Source organism: Arvicanthis niloticus, chromosome 18 (genome assembly GCF_011762505.2).
Source record: "Arvicanthis niloticus isolate mArvNil1 chromosome 18, mArvNil1.pat.X, whole genome shotgun sequence".
Classification (NCBI taxonomy): Eukaryota; Metazoa; Chordata; class Mammalia; order Rodentia; family Muridae; genus Arvicanthis; species Arvicanthis niloticus.
The window spans coordinates 23,137,488-23,145,175 of NC_047675.1; the positions used below are offsets into that span (position 1 = coordinate 23,137,488).

General features: G+C 43.1%; 1 non-coding gene across 1 annotated transcript; it reads right to left on the reverse strand.

Annotated features, from left to right (window-relative positions):
• Positions 1 to 7,324: 7,324 nt before the first annotated feature.
• On the reverse strand, positions 7,325 to 7,473 carry LOC117723553 (small nucleolar RNA SNORA62/SNORA6 family). The gene has a single exon (XR_004608665.1). It is a non-coding gene; the product is annotated as a small nucleolar RNA SNORA62/SNORA6 family (small nucleolar RNA).
• Positions 7,474 to 7,688: the final 215 nt, after the last annotated feature.

Here is a 7,688-nt window from a genome sequence, read left to right on the forward strand (position 1 = left end):
CTTTATTAGGGTTGCCATACTCATGGTGTCTCTTCACAGCAATAGGAACCATAACTAAGACAACCTGCCAACCACTTAGAGAGGGCAGGCAGTGCCCAGAGAGAGGAAACTGCTCCAAACTCCATACTTCCCACTTGTACCTGAAGACAAGGAGGGAAACACTGCATAAGGGCATGGAGCAGGCTGTGGTTTGAGACACAGACAAAAGCACACATGGAAAAGCCTGGTGTGATGGCTCATGCCTGTGATCATAACACTCAGAAGGCTAAAGCAAGAGGGTTAATACAGAGTCCAGGTCAGTCTGGACTACAGAAACTCTGTCAGAACAAAATGAAACACAACAAAACAACAACCTAAAAACACAGAAAGGGGTTGGGAATGTAGTTCAGTGGTTGAGGCCTAGTCTGTCATGCATGAGAACTGGAGATCAGTTCCTAGCACCAAAAATAAAAGAGTTCAATTGTTTAAGACAACACAGAGGTCTAGTGAGATGGCTTGGTGCATAAAGGTGCTTGTATTTGAAAGCCTGGCACATGAATGCACACATTTGTGCACATACACACAGTGATGGTAAAGTTAAAAACAAAACATAGCCGGGCGGTGGTGGCGCACGCCTTTAATCCCAGCACTTGGGAGGCAGAGGCAGGCGGATTTCTGAGTTCGAGGCCAGCCTGGTCTACAGAGTGAGTTCCAGGACAGCCAGGACTAAACAGAGAAACCCTGTCTCGAAAAACCAAAACCAAAACCAAAAACAAAAACAAAAACAAAAAAAACAAACAAAAACCCAAAACCAAAACAAAACAAAACAAAAACCATAAATGAAAGGCTAACCAATTTCAGTATTGGTAAGGCCTACATAACTGTTACCTGTCTAGCCTGCCATTTTGTGCTGTTACTAATATTATAAGAAAAACATCTCTTATGTTGTTTCTGTTGTTACTAAGAATCAGTAGTGTTACTAAGTCAGTAGAATTGTTTTGTATAGTTACCCACAACAAGCTTGGACCGGAGCCAACCACCCAGGAGCACTTCCGGCACCTGTGTTTAAGCTTTGATGGTATTTGCTTTTATAAGCTGCCCCTGGGATGGACCTACACCAATATAAGAAACTATTTGAAATAAGACTTCCATATTGAGTAGGAGGTTGAGTAAAGTTTAAACTCTCAAGACTTGCATGGGAACTGACATCCTGGTTGGCAAGTTAAGACATGAATGTTACAAGACAAGTCCTATGCTGGTTAACAAGTTAAGACATGAATGTTAGACAAAGCAAGCGCCCTCCACAGTTGACTATCATAACCGATGGGAACAAAATAAATGTGCAATAAAGACATGTTCCTAAGGGAATCTCCTATCCCTAAATCTTGATTGGTGAAATAAGGTGGCACAGATGTTTGTGGATTTTAGGCTTAAAAACCCTGCAGGATCTTAATGTCACAGTTCAGCTTCTGAGTGTGAACATGGCCCTGATTGATCAGCCCTGGGGTGTATGTTCAATTAACTATCCCTGTCTGACTGAGATTGGTGGCTTGTGAGGTGACTGCTGGACCCCACCAAGTGTCATACATAGACATCCACAAGAAACCTCTGGTCTGTGCCCAGTCTCAAGCTTGGGTGCTCTAGCTGGGAACTGGCTGGGAGCTTTTAAATCCAGCCCTGGGTATAGGATCAGTTCTTCAAGTCAGCTAACCCTCAGATTGCAAGGGAGAGAGATCAGTCATTGGAGATCTGAGTGGATGTGTTCTGCAGACTCATACTGTTGAGGAGCGCTCTTGAGATCCACATCTGTAAGGAGAAAAGTGGCGTGTCCTGCCCCATCTTTCTGGATGACTACCAGGGCAGCCCAGTGTTTCAATGGAAAGAAGTGGGTGAAACAATCTTAATGGCCTGAATCTGGATTGTCTCCCAAAAGCATATTTGTGCTGGGGGATGTTTTTGTGCACTGTGCATTCATATACTGATTTCTATACCCAGAGATCAGCTTACAGTCTGGACCTTGGCCTGACTCAGTATTATATAAACCTTGTTCACCACCACCTCCTGATTGGTTAGAGAGCTGAATAGTCTCTAGCTGCACAGGGGAGGATAAGGAGGGACTTATCAGAATTGGAATCTATTCTTCAAGATTTCAGACCATCTCTTTTTAAAAACTTAGCTAGTTGAAAGCAGTAATAAGAAAAACCAAACAAAACTAAACTTAAAAAATAAAAACAGTACAAAACTTCTGGTTCAGTCTGGAGAAATGGCTGGGTGGTTAAGAACATCTGTAGCTTCTGAAGAGGACCTGGATTTGGTGCCCAGCACCCATGAGGTAGCCCATAAACTGGGAGGTATCTCCAATTCTAGGAGACATGATGCCCTCTTCTAACCTCTGAGAGTCCCAGGTATGTGTGCAGTGCACATGCACACAAACACACAGGCTAAACACTCATCTCCATTAAATATTAAAAAAACTTCAAGCTGGGTGGTGGTGTCGCATGCCTTTAACCCGAGCACTTGGGAAGCAGAGGCAGGCAGATCTCTTAGTTCAAGGTCAGCCTGGTCTACAGAATGAGGGTTCCATGACAGCCAGAACTGCACAGAGAAACCCTGTCTCAAAGAACAAAACAAAACAAAAAGCTCCCAAAACTAAACCAGACCAAGCAGCAACAAAACCAACCACCCAACCACCCCACCAAAAAAAAAAAAAAAAAATGCAACAAAACAAAAATTCTGTTTTAATGGGTGTGTGTGTGGCGGGGGGGAATGGAGAAAAGAGATATAACATCTGAAATGTAAATAAAATATCTAATAAAAAATTAATTAAAAAATCTGTTTTAAGTTTGGCTTTCTGTGTAGACCAAAAGAATGGAATATGATTATTAAAGGAAAGGCTTCCAAAACAAAGGAGGCTGGTGGCAACAGAAGTAAATATTATGAAAACCGTTTAAGAGCTTTTCTATCACTGTCCTCTTTGGCCACTCGATTAACAAGTGCATATTTGACTAGTATCACTTGAGTTTAAGTGGTTCTCAACCTGTGGGTTGCAACCATCAAAACCCACATTATTTCCAATGCTCTTAGGAGCTGAGACACTGCTCAGTAGCAAAATTACAGTTATTTTTGTTTTTTGTTTTTTGTTTTTTGTTTTTTGTTTCTTTTGAGACAGGGTTTCTCTGTGTAGTCCTGGCTGTCCTGGAACTCACTCTGTAGACCAGGCTGGCCTCGAACTCAAAAATCTGCCTGCCTCTGCCTCCCAAGTGCTGGGATTAAAGTCGTGCGCCACCAATGCCCGGCAAAATTACAGTTATGAAGTAGCAATGAAAATACATTTATGGCTAGGGGATTCCTAGGGCCATCAGAAGTCTGTGTTTTTTGATGGTCAAGACTCACAGGTTGAGAACCACTGGCTTTGTTGCCCACGCCTTGTGATTTACAAGTGTAAAGCGTGGCTCATGTCCATAAAAAGACTCTCCATATTCACTCCTGAGCCTCACACTACAGAAGGAAATTAATGTGTGTGGCTATTGATAGAGAGAAAAAAAGGGTGTTAGATAACACAGTCCAGCATTTCTTACAGTATAAGTCATGAGATAGTAATTTGCTGTCATGAAGTAAAAAGGATCCCACAGGCAAATGGGCTTTGGAAACTTAAAACTCAATTCAAATGAAACAGGTGTCTCTTCCACTGTCAGAGTCTTTATTAGCTTCATTATATAGTATGTGGGTGTGTTTGTGTGTGTGTGCATGCACACGTATACGTGTATATGAGTACATGTATAAATGTAGAATATTTTAGAATGTAGAAGCTTCAGTGCCATTCCTTGGAGCTTCCTGTGGTCTGCAGTCTGTCCACTTCTCTCTGGGGCATCAGATGTCTCTGGATGCCAGACCAAGGTGGGTGAAACAGAGCTTGGGACTAATAGGTCCCACAGGACTCCAGTCCAGCTCTTAAAAAGGAATAAAGAGGTTTGGGACGCCTGTATAGCGAGGTAGCCAGGGGTTCCGGGTCCCTCGACAGCTGTGGTGGGGCAGCCATAGCTCTGATGCGAACCTCTTTGGGCAGTAGGAGTCTGGCCAGCCAGGCAGGTCCAAGATCCATTCAATAATGATTGCTTCAGGAGAGAGAATTCTTCCCCAAGTGTTACAGCTCAGTGAAGAAAACCACTCTTGGGGCTGGAGAGATGGCTCAGTGGTTAAGAGCACTGACTGCTCTTCCAGAGGTCCTGAGTTCAATTCCCAGCAACAACCATAAGTATGGTGGCTTACAACCATCCATACTGGGATCTGATGCCCTCTTCTGGTGTGTCTGAAGATAGCTGCAGTGTACTAATACTCATATACATAAAATAAATTAAAAAAAAAGAAAACCACTCTCAGCCGATCCTTGGTGAAATAACCTGTGCGCTCTATTCTATGTGGACAGGGACTGTCTGAACCGCGGGGAGTGGGATTGGAATTGGACGGCAAGGGTTTTCTATTGGCTGAGTTTGAGATATTGGTGATGAGTTTGAGATATTGGTGATGCTCTGTTTGCTACTACATTATGTGACCGCCCCTGGTCCTCTCAGTTGGGTATCGTGGTTACATGTTCCGGTACAGAGACAGGTAGGAAGCAGCTCTGCATTTGCTCTTCTCAAATCTCTGTGGGGGTTGAGCTCACTAGATCGTACCAGTTCTTATGTCCGTCTGGTGGCACAGCCTACTTGCCCTACAGCTGCTCACCTTGATTATTGAGACAAGGTCTCTCACTGGCCTGGAGTTCACCAAATAGACTGGGTTAAACTGGCCAGCGAGCCCCCCCGGGGATCTGCTCCAGCACTGGGATTACATGCTCATAAAACCAAGCCTGTGCGTTTTCCCCCTTCTATTTGTTCCTTTCTCATATATTACATCAGTACTGCAGTTTCTCCTCCCTGCTTTTCCCCCAGATCCCCCACTCTACCTCTCCTCAGAATAGATCAGGCCTCTCAGGGATATCAACCAAATATGGCCTAATAAGCTGCAATAAGACTAGGCACATGAGCTGGGCGATGGTGGTGCATGCCTTTAATCCCAGCACTTGGGAGGCAGAGGCAGGTGGATTTCTGAGTTCGAGGCTAGCCTGGTCTACAGAGTGAGTTTCAGGACAGCCAGAGCTACACAGAGAAACCCTTGTCTCGAAAAACAAACAAACAAACAAACAAAACAAAACAACAAAAAAGAGACTAGGCACATGTTTTCACATCAAGGCTGGATAAGGCAAATTCATAGGAAGAAAAGGGTCCTAAAGGCAGGCAAAAGAGTCAGAGACAGTCCCTATTCCCATTGTTAGGAATCCCACAAGAACACCAAGCTACACAGCCACAACATATATGCAGGGGACCTATATCAGACCCATACAGACTCCCTGATCTCTGTGAGCCCACTTGAGTCCTAGTCAGTTGTTTCTGGGGGCTCTGTTCTTGAGTTGTCTCTGACCCCTCTGGTTCCTTCAATTTTACATCCTTCTCTTTTTCTTCTTCCTCATCTTCCTCATCTTTTTCCTCTTCTTCTTCCTCCTCCTTCTTCACAGAATTCCCAGAGCTTTGCCTAATATTTGGTTGAGGGATTCTGAATCTGGTCTCATCAGTTTCTGGATGAAGTATCTCTGATCTCTCTGATGCTGATTATGCTAGGCTGCACTCCCAGCAAATGACAAACTGTAGGCTGGATGTATTGTGGCTGGGTTGGTGCCCCAGCCCATCCTCTGGAGGCTTTGCCTGGTTACAGAGGATGGCAAGTTCAGTCCATGTCCCCATCACTAAGAGTCTTTGCTAGCTTCACCCTCATGGATTCCATGGAGTCTTCATTGCACTAAGTTTCTACCTCCATCTGGAAGTGCCTCCCAATTTCAGTATTCTCTCCCAGCATTCTCTTCTCCTTACACCCGAGACCCAATCCTCCTGTTCCATCCCCACCTGCCCCCAGTCTACTCAGGAAATCTATTTCACCTTCCCAGGGAAATCCTTGTGTTCCCTCTTAAGCCATCCTTGCGTCTTAGCCTTTCTGGGTCTGTGTATTGTATCATGATTATCCTTTAATTTGTGGCCAATATCCACTTATAAGTGAGCACATACCATACCATGTTTGTCTTTCTGGGTTCAAGGTACCTCATTCAGGATGATGTTTTCTAGTTCCATCCATTTGCCTGAAAACTTCATGATGTCTTTTTTTTTTTTTTTTTTTTTTTTTTTTTTTTTTTTTTTTTTTTTTTTTTTTTTTTGAGACAGGGTTTCTCTGTGTAGCCCTGGCCATCCTGGAACTTGCTCTGTACCAGGCTGGTTTCAAACTCAAGAGATCCACCTGCCTCTTCCTCCTGAGTGCTAGGATTAAAGGCATGAGACACCACTGCCTGAAGATGTCATTTTTTAATCAACCGAGTAATACTTCACTGTGTAAATGTACCACATTTTCTTTATCCATACTTTGGTTGAGACACATCTAGGTTGTTTCTAGTTTCAAACTATTATGAATAAAGCTGCTTTAAACATAGTTGAGCAAGTTCTTGCAGCAGGATGAAGTGTCCTTTGGGTAGATACCCAGGAAGAATACGGCTGGGTCTTGAAGTGGATCTAGTCGCAGTTTTCTGAGAAATTGCCATACTGATTTCCAAAGTGGCTGTGCAAGTTCCCACTTCCACCAGCAGTGGCGGGGTGTCCCCATGCTTCACATCCTTTCCAGCCTGAGCTGTCACCTGTGGTTTTTGATCTTAGCCATTCTGAGAGGTGTAGGATGGAATCTCAAAGTTGTTTTGATTTGTATTTTCCTGATGGCTAAGGATATTGAACACTTCTTTAAGTGTCTCTTGGCTATTAGAGATTCCTTTGTTGAGAATTCTGTTTAATTCTGTATCCCATTGTTTAATTGGATTATTTAGTTTGTTGATGTCTAGTTTCTTGAGTTCTTTATATGTTTTGGATATTAGCCCTCTGTCAGATATAGAGTTGGTGAAGATCTTTTCCCATTCTCTGGGCTGCCATTCTGTTCTATTGCTGGTGTCCTTTGCCTTACAGAAGCTTTTCAGTTTCATGAGGTTCCATTTAGTACTTGTTGATCTTAGTGCCTCTGCTTTTGGTGTTCTGTTCAGAAAGTTGTCTCTGTGCCAAGGTGTTCAAGGCTATTTGCTACTTTCTCTTCTATCAGATTCAATGTTTCTGGTTTTATATTGAGCTCTTTGATTCACCTGGACTTGAGTTTTGTGCAGGGTGATAGTTACGGATCTATTTACATTCGTCTACATACTGACATCCTGTTAGACCAGCACTATTTGTTGAAGATGCTTTCTTTTTTAACGTTGTATATTTCTGGCTTTTTAAAAAATCAAATCTGTAGCAAAGGTTACTATCAAACCCCACTCACTGGACCAGAGTGGGGTGTTAGCGAAAACCTTGCCACTTGTTTAGCACACTACCTACACTTGAGAATTCATCGACCAGCATGTGATCTCAACTCCAAGCTCTAACAATGTGCAGTATTTCTGGCTTCTTTATCAAAAATCAGGTATCAATAGGTATGTGGCTTTATATCTAGATCTTTGATTTCATTGATCCACCTGTCTTTTTATGACGATACAATGAGATTTTTATCACTATTGCTCTGTAGTACAGCTTGGAATCAGAGATGGTGATACCTCTGGATGTTCTTTTATTGTTTAGGATTGTTTTAGCTGTCCTGGGTTTTTTGATTTT